The sequence below is a fragment of the Amphiura filiformis genome, unplaced genomic scaffold (genome assembly GCF_039555335.1).
Source record: "Amphiura filiformis unplaced genomic scaffold, Afil_fr2py scaffold_354, whole genome shotgun sequence".
NCBI classification, from domain to species: domain Eukaryota; kingdom Metazoa; phylum Echinodermata; class Ophiuroidea; order Amphilepidida; family Amphiuridae; genus Amphiura; species Amphiura filiformis.
Window position 1 is genome coordinate 23,142 of NW_027305818.1, and position 8,516 is coordinate 31,657.

The window sequence follows — 8,516 nt, forward strand, 5'->3', positions numbered from 1 at the left end:
TATGTGAGAAAACGAGAATATTTTCAGCGTAAATGTGAATAACTTAGCACAATTAGCAAGCCAATCATTCATGCATTGGTTCGCGTGAATTGCATTATGGTCCGGCATGCGTATTTTTTCTGCAACCATAACGGGATGCAAAATATGATTATAACCCTAACCCTAACTCTAACCCTAACCCTAACCAACCCTAGCCCTAACCCTTTCCTATGTGTTCCTATGGGTTATAACATTTTTGCAAGAAAAAATTTAAGCGTCCGGCATCCAGAAACATGCAGCACTTTGCCGTATTCCCGTCGTGTGCTTCGCCATACCACTACGCCCATCATTCTTGACAAAATATCTCATTCTTTTTATTTTAATTCGACCCTGAAATATTTTCTTTTAATTTTGTGTATATGATCGAATCCAACCAAAATTGTCCACGGGCCAAAAATAAAAGTCCAAAATAATAATGTCTCCACAATTTTTTCCTTTTGCCCATTAATTGAAGGCATGTTGGCCTTATAGGAACCAAAAGTGCCATTACTAATCTTGAAAAATAAATCCAGGACGTGTGATAGTAAATGTGACATCATAACCCAATGTTATCTACGAATACCAATAGGCTGCTTTCACTATCACAATACGAATCAACCTAAATCAAATGGAATATTCCCATTAATGCTTTTTCATGTAAAGTAGACCACAGGGTGTCAGAAAAATGCTAGCTCAACAAGAAAATATTTGTTTTCATTTTTATAACGCGAACAGTATGATCTTATTCAATTTATGCTAGTTTATTTTCGAAAATGAAGTTTAGGTCAGTTTCTGTATTTTATTTATCAAATGAGTATGAATCAATATACATATTGTATAAGAAAGAGTTTTCAGGAATATTAGGAACTATACGCATACACCAACGCTTTATAAAATGATAGGTGAAGAAACCCGGATACTCGTAGGTAACATGATCGATTTAACAATATCTATATTGAGTTTAGAGGTTCAAATTTTGTTATTATGTTAATGAATCAATACAATGGTATTTTTTAGATCTGTTTCAGATGGTACGCCCAAATTAATAAATGTTATTACCTTAGATCAAAACTTTTTTGATGCTTTTAGCAAGATTTTGAACACTTCATTCTGATATACAAGTAGTTAAACAGCAAATTTACATAATAAATAATTGTTGAATGAATCCGTATATGGGTAATAATATTGTCCGGGGGTACCGCTTAAAGTTTTTGACAATTAATTTCCATTGGTAGGGACACTTCATTACACATGTGATGTATTATGCTGTATTCGCAAGTAACATTTCAGTATTTGTATGTAAGATTAGACTTTTGGTCTAATACTTTGAATGTATTATTTTCTTTATGTGCGTTTATTGATGTCGGTTCACAGCAGTTGAATGAGGATTGAAGTAAAAAAACAAAGGCACTAAAGTGACTATAATTTGCTTAATTGCGCCCAAGTCGCTTAAAACCGTTATTACAGACTTGTGAAGTCCATCTTGGAGTCAGTTACGTCTTGTGGCCTTTCGTTTGAGGGCAACTACAATTATCTTTACACCAGGGTCCATCACTGTGCTGCCTAGATCATGAGACAATGAGAACAGTCGTTTTTGTCCAATGTATTCGTAGGTAACCTTAACGAAAACGTCAAAAGTTACCTTCGAATAAATCAATTTGGACACAAATTACTCAGAAACTAGAAGGTCAGTAAACGTTTAAAATGAAGCACATATGACAGCTGGCAAATCCAAATATTTATCCCCTTCTAATCTTCTTCGAATCTGATTTTTCTTTCAAATGAGCATACATATTTTTTATCAGTACATATTTTTCAACAATTGTACGGGCCTTCTTTATGTACCGATATGGGCATTGGCATGAATGGCGGTGTTTCACAATAGGGTCATGATGTCAAATTGTATTTGCAGGCGACATTCGGCTACCGAAATCTACCTACGAATACTTACTTATTTTGTTAATATCTCAGAAATTGTTAAATACAGGCTATTGAAACTTGGTAGTATTAAAGAGTGTGTTACCCTGCACCTATTGCTTAAATATAATTTACTATTCTCTCAGTTTGTGGAAATGACATAGCTCTTAACATGTATTCGGAGGTAATGCATATTTTTTACCAAACCTACCTTTGTACCATTTAGAATTTCTGGCAGCTAAACACAATAATAAAGATGTCTGAACGCAATGCATTTCACTGAAATGTTGCTACCTCACGAATATACATGAACTCATGCATATATGAATAATAATGAGGGGGCGTGGCTAATGAGCATATCTGAATATTAATGAGGGGGCATTTCCGGTTGAGAGGGCGCAACACTAAATCACTCCGCATTTTATGTAACAACGAAATTCGGCTAATATAGTCCATAGTGAATATGACATAGAACGGACCATATCTACCGACATGAACACTTTAAATCACTCAATATTGGCTCATATGAATTCGACAAGTGGCTTTAATGATAACATGCAGAAAAAAACTGGACAATTGATCTCAAAAGCAATTCTCTGTGGCGGATTAAGAGAAAACCCGATGTTGAAATGTGAGTGGTGAGTTTAGTATATTTTTAGCTTTTTTTTTTTGCACCGCAAAATAGCGAAAAAAGTCAATGGTCATCGATATATGCCGACAAAAGTTTTGGAATCTAGAGAAACAGAGCTTTAATTTGAAACCAAATTTATTTTGCCAAGTATTGCAGGGACGCCAGAAATGGCGCTTGAAGTAGGCCGAATTCACACGTTATCCTATGGGACGCTGAATTAGTGCTGCGCCCCCTTGACCTTTCCAAAATGGCGGTATTTCCAGTTGACCTTTGACCCGAACAGGACCTCGTGATCTTTGATGAGCAAGTGAGCAGTGAAATGAGCGAATGAGCAGCAAAATGAGCGAATGAGCAGCGAAATGAGTGAATGAGCAGGGAAATGTGCAAATGAGCAGGGAAATGAGTCAATGAGCATGTAAAATGAGTCAATGAGCACTTAAAATGAGTAAATGAGCAGTGAAATGAGTCAATGAGCAGGTTATAAAAAGGCCTGTTTCACCCCGTTCTTGTCATTTGGAGATCAACATTTGGAGTCAACGCATGGCTTCTATTTCAGCGTTCAAAACCCACCCTTGTCACGCGTGCAACAAACGTTTTGATCGATCATTCAACCTGAGGAGACACGTGAAAACGATGCACGGCGAAGAGGAGGAACGCTCCGAGACGGACGATTCCGAACCCGAAAATTCGGGGCCTGATGATTCCGAGCGGGGAAGCGCGTCATCAATAGAAGATAACGACGTGAAGTTGGAGGATAATGCCACGTATCGAGAATGGCTTAAACGGGCCAGAGTAGCTAGGCCTACTCGTGAGATGAGGGCTCGACCCAAAAATACGAAAAGTACGTCAACGAAGGTATGGCTGAAGACCTGGCCGAAGAAAGGGCCAATATGAAGACCGCATGGGCCGTTAAACACGATTTTTTGACAGCTACGGCACATAACGTCCATTTGAAATATGACGAAACTCATCAGAATATCGTGGTCGACCTCGAAGAGAAGACGGATAAAGGCATGGACGTAGGCAAAGCGATAAAAATAACATTGGCTAAATATCGATCTCAATTCGCCGGGCTTTTCCAACAGGACGAAGAGGATGACGAGATGGAAAGCGATGACTAAAGCCCGTTAATCGCTCATTTGCTCTTATCCCTGTTCATTTGCTCATTTCAATGCTCATTTCACTGCTCATTCGCTCATTTCAATGCTCATTTGCTCATTTCACTGCTCATTCGCTTATTTCACTGCTCATTCGCTCATTTCACTGCTCATTGACTCATTTCACTGCTCATTGACTCATTTCACCGTCCCTAAATATTAACTTCCCTAATATTAACGTCCCTAAATATGAACGCTGGTAAAAAATCAACTTCTCGATTCAAAATGGCGGTATTTTATTTACATTCGCTCATTCATATTCATCTGTGGTAATTAGCCGCGTCCTCATGATTTTTTTTTCAAAATTGTTTTGAATTTGCTATTTTAAAAAATTGAAATTTTTGTTTTGACAATTTTGTTGAATTTTTTTTTTGAAAATTTTTTTTAAATTTTTTTTGTTGAAGTTTTTGAATTTTTTTTTTGAATTTTTTTTTGGAATTGTTTTTTTTTTATAAATTTTTTGGAAATTTTTTGAACGATTAGCCACGCCCACCTCATTAATATTTATATATGCTAATTAGCCACGTCCCTCATTCATATTCATATATGCTAATTAGCCACTCCCCTCATTAATATTCATGAACTCGCGTGACATTGAAATGACAATAAATAAATAAATAAATAAATAAATAAATAAATAAATAAATAAATAAATAAATAAATAAATAAATAAACAGAGAGTGGTTAATCATGTTTCCATATTTCAAAAGCGCTCGATAACTAACGAGTTTTTTTACGGTGTAATAAAGTCGCCTAATTGTACAGCTGTAGGTATCGATCGCACGACTTCATGAATATTGATTGTTAACATTTCCAATATGTCGGCGCTGTAATCAGAGACAATAGAACAATAGAACAATTTTTAATTTGTAATGTAAGATATGTGACTGCACACCACGAATTTTGTTTTATTTCGTGTTTAGAAAATATATATCATAAGCTTTAAAATGGTATATTATTTGACATCAAACGATATCCAGAAGCGGGGTTATGGTTTGTTGTTCCTTCAACAAAATTGTACCTTTTTTTGGTTCTACATGTGTCTCTTTTTCCACATTTCTGGTAATAAATGTCAAACAGTCATAATTTATAATTAGTGGTCATTTCAAATCATCCCCAAGTCAACGAGGTTCAGGAATGTCCTCTCATTGTTAGTTGTTGGTTATACATACCTAGACAAAATACAATGCTTTGTTATCCACCACTTGAACAGGATTTAGCCAAAGCAAACAAAGACAAGAACTATTCTTTAGAAATAGGTAGAAGCTTATTATCCTCTTCAGCAATAGATTATTGATTGGTTTAAACAGTGTTTGATGAGATACTTGTCGCACCAAATTGAGGGATCTATGAATACGACCATCACGCACATTTTTCACTGTAACTCATAATACAATTTGTCGACTTTACGGCTCATTCGTAGTGTCCAGTCACATATGTAGTTTTTAAAAAGCCTTAATGTACGATTTCGGTCAAATTTTAAATTGGTTATTCTTTACCAAATATTATAAAATATTATTTAGTACCAACTATCAGGAAACTTTCCTGGTCAAGCCAAACTAATGAGATAACTACTCATTTACTATCTTTGTCGCTTTACTGTGGTATTTGGGGATTTTAAACTTGCTCAGTTGTCCTAAAAACAATGAATTTGGCTGAATCCAATTAGGTGGAAGTTCTTCATGTGTAACTACAAATATGCCAAAAAATAATTTTTTTTAAAAACATTGACCAAACGCATTTTATAAGATCGTAGGCCTACATTAAGGCTTTAAGATAAATTTTTGTAAAAGGCTGAGTCGTGCTTGCTCATGTCACGGCGCTATATAATAACCGCTTTATTTTTGTGTTGTTGTTGACAAATAATCTATACATGTATTTAATCTCACCTTAATCTTCTAAGCGCGCGATCTAATGAAAGAAAGTGTAGTTAAATATCAGTTCTAATGCAGCATTCATCTGATTACAGGCGACGATGTCTTGACAAACTTCAACAAATGGATATCAAACTGCCATACGGTATATATTCCAATTTAAAGAGGGAATACAACAGCGAAGACAATACAATATTCATATTTTTTATTAAGAGTTCCCTTTTCTCCTGAATATTTGAATGGAGCTTTGTTTTTAAGTAGAATCCAACTGTCCAGAAATACGCATGTATTGTTTAAAATTGACCAGCCCATTCATCGCTATTATCTGTTTTGGTTACCGCTTCACCCCATTAACTTACTTTAACTTCTTTTTGCTGTCGGTCAATATGTAATGAAAGTTGACCTTTGACCCCTTATATTGAATATTTAGATGGAAGTTCTTGATGATCACATGAAGAATGTACCTTTGTCTTTCAAACCACATATGTATAAATAATATCATAAATAAAATTAAAATTTTATATATGACATGCTCTCCTTCTTAGGATTGAGCACTCTTTTTCATGAAAGAAGAACACAACTTTATGTATATAAATAATATCATATACCTGATTACGTAACAGTATTAGCTAAAAATCAATACAGTACAATTCACGCAAAAAAGGTGGGCCTTTTAAATTGCAGCGAAGGCACGAGTTTATAACGTTCGAGAACAGCAAAAGTACATAGTGCATATGTCTAGTTTTGGGCAGGAGTAAACACAAATAGGTCCTGGGTCTGCTTTTGTTAAAATATGACGTATTGTGGCAAGTCTCATATTATGAGACTTGCCACAATACGTGACTGGAAATGGGACGTCTTTGAACTTCAACAATTTTAGGACTTAATCAACATTATTCTACAAAAATGTCGAAAATGAAAAAGCAGAAAAAATGACATTAATTATCTCCAAAACGAAAATATAATGGTTGGTCTCGTGTGAGAGCTGGTATTCAGGACAATGTTAACTGATGCAAATCAAACAACAATCTGCGCATGCGTAGGTGGGATGATCGATATAACATGCGGGAAATGTATGAAAATTTAACATTTTCACGTAAATAGGGCTCAAAATATTACAAAATGCCATGTAAATAGACATTTAATAATTCATGTGATTTTTTATGGATGATCTCAACGTGAAATAAACAGAAATATTTTTAAATATAAATTTCTCATTCAAACGATGACACTCTCTTTGTATACTTTTTGTATTAATGTAACAATAGTAGAATAACAATTATATTTTAATCACGGTTTCAAATAGGGAGACTCCCGTTTTTAATGTTGGGGGTTAGTAAACAGAACTGGCCAAAAACATTTCCACGTTTACAATTGTTGGCAATATCAAAATGTTTAGAGAAAGAAAAGCCTTGTTTTTGTAAAAATAACACATATTTGACCACACATTATAAATAAACTAAAACCTTATAGCTCGACAAATATGTGTACACAGTACTTTCCAACACTAATTCCTGAGAAAATGTACAAAATACAACAATACCTTATTTCAGCATCATGATATTTCCCTTAATAAATCGACTCATTTTCAGCCAGTGACTGTAGAGTAGACCATTGTTTTTATGCTAATGTTTTTACGTGATCAAGATAGTGTGCGATATGTGTTGTTTGAAAGACCCCAGACAACATACACACATTGGCCCAATATTGGAAAGCCATTGGCAATCTTGGCATTGGTATTTTCTTGGGAAGCAATATTGGGTCGATCAATATTGGTTTCTCATTGGCAATTATTGGCATTGGCGTTACATTGGCAACGATATTGGATCAATATTGGTTTTCCATTGGCAACTTGGCATTGGTAAAATCTTGGCAAGAAATATTGGACTAATATTGGTTTTCCATTGGCATTATTAGCATTGGCCTTGCATTGGCAAAATATACTGAATCAATATTGGTTTTCCATTGGCAACTTGGCATTGGTAAAATTTTGGCAAGAAATATTGGACTAATATGGGTTTTCCATTGGCATTATTAGCATTGGCCTTGCATTGGCAAAATATATTGGATCAATATTGGTTTTCCATTGGCAACTGGGCATTGGTAAAATCTCGGCAAGAAATATTGGACTAATATTGGTTTTCCATTGGCATTATTAGCATTGGCCTTGTATTGGCAAAATATATTGGATCAATATTGGTTTTCCATTGGCAACTTGGCATTGGTGTAATCTTGGCGAGAAATATTGGGTTAATATTGGTTTTCAATTGGCAATTTGTACATTGGCATCATGTTGGCAGCCAATATAGGTTAAACGCTATTTAACACCACGGATTATATATTTTAAAGAAAATACACAAGAATTTTCGGCACTTTTACTTCTAAGACCATACTTTTAAAGATTATTTCTAAAGTACGTGTCACCATGCTATCAAATACTCTTGATGGCTATTCAGCCACACGGTGATGAGTCGTAGTGTTCCTCTCTTACCGCGAAGATATTGGCATGTAGTCTCCTACACAGCCAGTTTGCGTCGGTCTGACACTCGTCGATCCTCCTAACAAACATGTTCGTGATAGCCACATACAGTCTGGCCGCGAGACTAATTGGCATGAAGCAATTCCTGGAGAGGGCAATCCCTCATTTGCATGTGACGCATTCTTATTTAAACTAACCATTGTGTTATTGCTTAATATTCATATGTTATGGGAAGCACTTTACACCACCAGCCAAGGGGGTGACACTAAATTCACGGTTGTTCTATTAGCAACGCAAAATCTATGAAAAATTCGGCTGGTTTACTAGCTAGAAAGTGAGGCCAGTTATCGATCCGTTATAGCTCGTTATGAATAATTCATGTTCGACCCCTTGGATCATGTTAATTGAGTTTGGCAAATAACAACGTTGTTAGTTTTGCG

The 8,516-nt window shown here is 35.3% G+C and overlaps 1 non-coding gene across 1 annotated transcript; it reads left to right on the forward strand.

The window, feature by feature from the left end:
- The first annotated feature begins 7,980 nt into the window (after positions 1-7,980).
- On the forward strand, positions 7,981-8,193 carry LOC140145530 (small nucleolar RNA U3). The gene has a single exon (XR_011858080.1). It is a non-coding gene; the product is annotated as a small nucleolar RNA U3 (small nucleolar RNA).
- Positions 8,194-8,516: the final 323 nt, after the last annotated feature.